This window comes from Ascaphus truei, unplaced genomic scaffold, assembly GCF_040206685.1.
Source record: "Ascaphus truei isolate aAscTru1 unplaced genomic scaffold, aAscTru1.hap1 HAP1_SCAFFOLD_553, whole genome shotgun sequence".
NCBI classification, from domain to species: domain Eukaryota; kingdom Metazoa; phylum Chordata; class Amphibia; order Anura; family Ascaphidae; genus Ascaphus; species Ascaphus truei.
This window is the reverse complement of record NW_027456885.1, coordinates 247,151-253,261: the sequence shown is the minus strand read 5'-3', so window position 1 is coordinate 253,261 and position 6,111 is coordinate 247,151.

Sequence of the window (6,111 nt, the reverse complement as noted above, 5' to 3'; positions counted from 1 at the left end):
CGGGGGCAGTGACTGCGGTGTGTGCGGGGGCAGTGACTGCGGTGTGTGCGGGGGCAGTGACTGCGGTGTGTGCGGGGGCAGTGACTGCGGTGTGTGCGGGGGCAGTGACTGCGGTGTGTGCGGGGGCAGTGACTGCGGTGTGTGCGGGGGCTGTGACTGCGGTGTGTGCGGGGGCAGTGACTGTGGTGTGCGGGGGCAGTGACTGTGGTGTGCGGGGGCAGTGACTGCGGTGTGTGAGGGGGCAGTGACTGCGGTGTGTGCGGGGGCAGTGACTGCGGTGTGTGCGGGGGCAGTGACTGCGGTGTGCGCGGGGGGGCAGGCAGTGACTGCGGTGTGCGGGGGGCAGGCAGTGACTGCGGTGTGTGCGGGGGGCAGGCAGTGACTGCGGTGTGCGCGGGGGGCAGGCAGTGACTGCGGTGTGTGCGGGGGGCAGGCAGTGACTGCGGTGTGCGCGGGGGGGCAGGCAGTGACTGCGGTGTGTGCGGGGGGCAGGCAGTGACTGCGGTGTGTGCGGGGGCAGTGACTGCGGTGTGTGCGGGGGGCAGGCAGTGACTGCGGTGTGTGCGGGGGGCTGGCAGTGACTGCGGTGTGTGCGGGGGGGCAGTGACTGCGGTGTGCGCGGGGGGGCAGGCAGTGACTGCGGTGTGCGGGGGGGCAGTGACTGCGGTGTGCGGGGGCAGTGACTGCGGTGTGTGCGGGGGCAGTGACTGCGGTGTGTGCGGGGGCAGTGACTGTGGTGTGTGCGGGGGCAGTGACTGTGGTGTGTGCGGGGGCAGTGACTGTGGTGTGTGCGGGGGCAGTGACTGTGGTGTGTGCGGGGGCAGTGACTGTGGTGTGTGCGGGGGCAGTGACTGTGGTGTGTGCGGGGGCAGTGACTGTGGTGTGTGCGGGGGCAGTGACTGTGGTGTGTGCGGGGGCAGTGACTGTGGTGTGCGGGGGCAGTGACTGTGGTGTGCGGGGGCAGTGACTGTGGTGTGTGCGGGGGCTGTGACTGCGGTGTGCGGGGGCAGTGACTGGTGTGCGGGGGCAGTGACTGTGGTGTGCGGGGGCAGTGACTGTGGTGTGTGCGGGGGCTGTGACTGTGGTGTGTGCGGGGGCTGTGACTGCGGTGTGCGGGGGCAGTGACTGTGGTGTGTGCGGGGGCAGTGACTGTGGTGTGTGCGGGCAGTGACTGTGGTGTGTGCGGGCAGTGACTGTGGTGTGTGCGGGGGCTGTGACTGCGGTGTGCGGGGGCAGTGACTGTGGTGTGCGGGGGCAGTGACTGTGGTGTGTGCGGGGGCTGTGACTGCGGTGTGTGCGGGGGCAGTGACTGTGGTGTGCGGGGGCAGTGACTGTGGTGTGCGGGGGCTGTGACTGCGGTGTGTGCGGGGGCTGTGACTGTGGTGTGCGGGGGCTGTGACTGCGGTGTGCGGGGGCAGTGACTGCGGTGTGCGGGGGCAGTGACTGTGGTGTGTGCGGGGGCAGTGACTGTGGTGTGCGGGGGCAGTGACTGCGGTGTGTGCGGGGGCAGTGACTGCGGTGTGTGCGGGGGCTGTGACTGCGGTGTGTGCGGGGGCAGTGACTGTGGTGTGCGGGGGCAGTGACTGTGGTGTGCGGGGGCAGTGACTGTGGTGTGCGGGGGCAGGCAGTGACTGTGGTGTGTGCGGGGGCAGTGACTGTGGTGTGTGCGGGGGCAGTGACTGTGGTGTGTGCGGGGGCAGTGACTGTGGTGTGTGCGGGGGCAGTGACTGTGGTGTGCGGGGGCAGTGACTGTGGTGTGCGGGGGCAGGCAGTGACTGTGGTGTGCGGGGGGGGGCAGTTACTGTGTTGTGTCACTACTGTGGTATGTGTGTGGGGGGGGGGCAGTGACTGTGGAGTGTGGGGGGGGCAGTGACTGTGGAGTGTAGGGGGGGCAGTGACTGTGGAGTGTAGGGGGGGGCAGTGACTGTGGAGTGTAGGGGGGGGCAGTGACTGTGGAGTGTAGGGGGGGGCAGTGACTGTGGAGTGTAGGGGGGGGCAGTGACTGGAGTGTAGGGGGGGGCAGTGACTGTGGAGTGTAGGGGGGGGCAGTGACTGTGGTGGTGGTGGGGGGGGGCAGTGACTGGTGCTTGGGGATGTCACTTTATTCTTTGACCCCTGACCCCTCCCTCTGCTGCTTTACGATTTCCTGGCTCACTAAGCACAGATACGACCCTTGGGCTTAGTGTCCCCCTGGGTATATCCAGCTAAACAACTTCCACGGATCTTTTTAAAGTGAAGTTTTCTGTGGAAGTCGCCTATACCCATCTGTGGGTGAAGAGGCAGAAAGTAAGTAAGTAAAGTAAACATAGATCCAGGGGTGGTGGTGGGGGACGACGGTGACTGTGGTGTGCGTGGGGGGGTGACAGTGACTGGTGTGGGGGTGCAGTGACTGTGATGTGTGTGGGGGGGGGGTGCAGTGACTGTGGTGTGTGGGGGGGTGCAGCGACTGTGGTGTGTGGGGGGGGGGTGCAGTGACTGCTGTGTGTGGGGGGGTGCAGTGACTGGTGTTTGGGGGGGGTGCAGTGACTGTGGTGTGTGGGGGGCAGTGACTGGTTTGTGGGGCAGTGACTGTGGTGTGTGGGGGGGTGCAGTAACTGTGGTGTGTGGGGGGCAGTGACTGGTGTGTGTGGGGGGGGCAGTGACTGGTGTGGGGAGGGGGGGGGCAGTGACTGGTGTGGGGGGCAGTGTGGGGGGGCAGTGACTGGTGTGGGGGGGGCAGTGACTGGTGTGGGGGGGGCAGTGACTGGTGTGGGAGGGGGGCGGTGACTGGTGTGGGGGGGGGGCGGTGACTGGTGTGGGAGGGGGGGCAGTGACTGGTGTGGGAGGGGGGGCAGTGACTGGTGTGGGAGGGGGGGCAGTGACTGGTGTGGGAGGGGGGGCAGTGACTGGTGTGGGAGGGGGGGCAGTGACTGGTGTGGGAGGGGGGGCAGTGACTGGTGTGGGAGGGGGGGCAGTGACTGGTGTGGGAGGGGGGGCAGTGACTGGTGTGGGAGGGGGGGCAGTGACTGGTGTGGGAGGGGGGGCAGTGACTGGTGTGGGAGGGGGGGCAGTGACTGGTGTGGGGGGGGCAGTGACTGGTGTGGGGGGGCAGTGACTGGTGTGGGGGGGCAGAGACTGGTGTGGGGGGGCAGTGACTGGTGTGGGGGGGCAGTGACTGGTGTGGGGGGGGGGCAGTGACTGGTGTGGGAGGGGGGGCAGTGACTGGTGTGGGAGGGGGGGCAGTGACTGGTGTGGGATGGGGGGCAGTGACTGGTGTGGGAGGGGGGGCAGTGACTGGTGTGGGAGGGGGGGCAGTGACTGGTGTGGGAGGGGGGGCAGTGACTGGTGTGGGAGGGGGGGCAGTGACTGGTGTGGGGGGGGGGGCAGTGACTGGTGTGGGGGGGGGCAGTGACTGGTGTGGGGGGGGCAGTGACTGGTGGGGGGGGCAGTGACTGGTGGGGGGGGGGCAGTGACTGGTGGGGGGGGGGCAGTGACTGGTGGGGGGGGCAGTGACTGGTGGGGGGGGGCAGTGACTGGTGGGGGGGGCAGTGACTGGTGTGGGGGGGGCAGTGACTGGTGTGGGGGGGGGGCAGTGTGGGGGGGCAGTGACTGGTGTGGGGGGGGCAGTGACTGGTGTGGGGGGGGCAGTGACTGGTGTGGGGGGGGCAGTGACTGGTGTGGGGGGGGCAGTGACTGGTGTGGGGGGGGCAGTGACTGGTGTGGGGGGGGCAGTGACTGGTGTGGGGGGGGTAGTGACTGGTGTGGGGGGGGCAGTGACTGGTGTGGGGGGGGGCAGTGACTGGTGTGGGGAGGGGGGGGCAGTGACTGGTGTGGGGAGGGGGGGGGCAGTGACTGGTGTGGGGGGCAGTGTGGGGGGGCAGTGACTGGTGTGGGGGGGGCAGTGACTGGTGTGGGGGGGGGCAGTGACTGGTGGGGGGGGGGCAGTGACTGGTGTGGGGGGGCAGTGACTGGTGTGGGGGGGGGGGCAGTGACTGGTGTGGGTCGGGGGGCAGTGACTGGTGTGGGTCGGGGGGCAGTGACTGGTGTGGGGGGGGGGCAGTGACTGGTGTGGGGGGGGCAGTGACTGGTGTGGGGGGGCAGTGACTGGTGTGGGGGGGACAGTGACTGGTGTGGGGGGGCAGTGACTGGTGTGGGGGGGCAGTGACTGGTGTGGGGGGGCAGTGACTGGTGTGGGGGGGGCAGTGACTGGTGTGGGGGGGGCAGTGACTGGTGTGGGGGGGGCAGTGACTGGTGTGGGGGGGGCAGTGACTGGTGTGGGGGGGGCAGTGACTGGTGTGGGGGGGGCAGTGACTGGTGTGGGGGGGGCAGGTACTGGTGTGGGGGGGGGGGCAGTGACTGGTGTGGGGGGGGCAGTGACTGGTGTGGGGGGGGGCAGTGACTGGTGTGGGGGGGGGGGGCAGTGACTGTGGTGTGCATGAGGACGGTCACTTTATTCTTTGACCCATGACCCCCTCCCTCTGGTGCTTTACAATTTCCTGGTTCACTAAGCACAGATCCGAGGGGAGGGATCAAAGGGGCTCTATTTATGCAGAGACACTGACATTATTATGCCATCGATATCCTATTATCATCCCATTTCCAATACACAGAGAGACTGAACAGAAACAGTATATTTGTATATCTGAAGGAGTTTGACATGTAAAAAACAAAAAACAAAGGGAACATCTACCTGCCCTGTAAAAAAAAAAAAAATATATATATATATATATACATACACACACACACACACACACACACACACACACACACACACACACACACACACACACACACACACACACACACACACACACACACACACACATCAAGGACACATAGTATCCAGTACCAATAAAACAATCTATAAGTATGGCAAACGGTAAATACCATAATAATTGTAACTGGTGCTGCTATAATATATATATATTAGTGTGTTCATGTATGTATTGTGTGTGTGTGTGTGTGTGTGTGTATATATATATATATGTGTGTGTGTGTTTGTATGTATGTATTGTGTGTGTGTTAATGTATGTATAGTGTGTATATATATATATATATATATTCTTCACAAACATGCATAAACAAGTACAATATGTGCATATATATCCTTTTGTACGTGTGTGTTTATATATTGTACGTGTCACACACCTCCTTTTTTTGAAATCTTTTTATCTAATAAATAGATGATCTTTTTGTTACTTTGTCGGTATTGCAGAGCGCTTGTATTTGGGTTTGCTTTTCTTTTTCTTTGTATTATAGCAGCACCAGTTACAATTATTATGGTATTTACCGTTTGCCATACTTATAGATTGTTTTATTGGTACTGGATACTATGTGTCCTTGATATGTGTGTGTGTGTGTGTGTGTGTGTGTATATATATATATATATATATATTTTTTTTTTACAGGGCAGGTAGATGTTCCCTTTGTTTTTTGTTTTTTACATGTCAAACTCCTTCAGATATACAAATATACTGTTTCTGTTCAGTCTCTCTGTGTATTGGAAATGGGATGATAATAGGATATCGATGGCATAATAATGTCAGTGTCTCTGCATAAATAGAGCCCCTTTGATCCCTCCCCTCGGATATATATTAGTGTGTTCATGTATGTATTGTGTGTGTGTGTGTGTGTGTGTGTGTGTGTGTGTGTGTGTGTGTGTGTGTGTGTATATATATATATATATATATATATTATATACACACACACACACACAATACATACATGCACACACTATAATATATATATATATAAGTTCTTCAGTATTAGGTGATACCTTTTTTATTGGACTAACAATTTATGTCATAGGACAAGCTTTCGAGAGTTCTCCTCTCTCCTCTCTCGAAAGCTTGTCCTATGACATAAATTGTTAGTCCAATAAAAAAGGTATCACCTAATACTGAAGAACTCATTTATTCTGCACTATCGCAACTGGACTAACACGGCTACTTTCTGCTTTATATATATATATATATATATATATATATATATATATATATATATATATATATATATATATATATATATATATATATATATATATATACATACACACACACACACATACATATATATATATATATATATATATATACACACACACATATATATATTATTATATACACACACACA